This window comes from Chrysochloris asiatica, unplaced genomic scaffold (genome assembly GCF_000296735.1).
Source record: "Chrysochloris asiatica unplaced genomic scaffold, ChrAsi1.0 scaffold00414, whole genome shotgun sequence".
Lineage (NCBI taxonomy): Eukaryota > Metazoa > Chordata > Mammalia > Afrosoricida > Chrysochloridae > Chrysochloris > Chrysochloris asiatica.
The window spans coordinates 34894-35737 of NW_006408932.1; positions in this window are offsets into that span (position 1 = coordinate 34894).

The following is an 844-nucleotide window of genomic DNA, read 5'->3' on the forward strand; positions in this document are numbered from 1 at the left end:
AGAGTCACTGTTGCTAAAAGAATCGATCGACACTCAACCATTTCAAGAGGTACTAAAGGAAGAAGTCTATGTTGCATTAAAGGCATTGAAGACAAAACAAAACAAAAACAAAGACACTAGAAATTTATGGAATACAAATTGAAATATTTGCCAAACTGATAATGCTACACTGCAGGTGCTTTCTTATCTATGTCAAGAAATTTGGAAGACAGCTACCTGGCCAACTGACTAGAAGTGATAGTACTTATACCAATTCCAAATAAAGGTGATCCATTGGAATACAGAAATCACCAAACAATATCATTAATATTGCACACAGCAAGAGTTTTATGAAGATATGAAGTTATGAAGATAACTTAACAATGTTTGAAGCACTGTTGGCCAGATGTGGAGCCATTTGTGCAGCTTTGTTGAGCTACTTTAGTGCCTGGATTTAGATGACCTTGACTCCAGACAAGATAGTTTTTCATACACTGACAGGGACTTTCCAGCAATTCAGAAGAGGAAGTGAAATAAAGGATATGATTGCTGATGTCAGATGGACATTGATTAAAAACTGTGAATACCAGAAAGATGTTTCCTTGTTCTTTATTGGCTATGAAAAATATTTGACTGTGTGGATCATAACACACTATGGATAACGTTATGAAGAATGGCCATCCCAGAAACTTAATTGTGCTCATGAAGAACCTGTGCATAAACCATGAGGCAGCATTTCAAACAGAACAAGAGGGTACTGAATGGCTTAAAATCAAGAAAAGTATATGCCAGGGTAGTTTTCTTTTCATTGTACTTAATCAATCTGTATGCTGAACAAATAATCCAAGTAACTGGATTATATGAA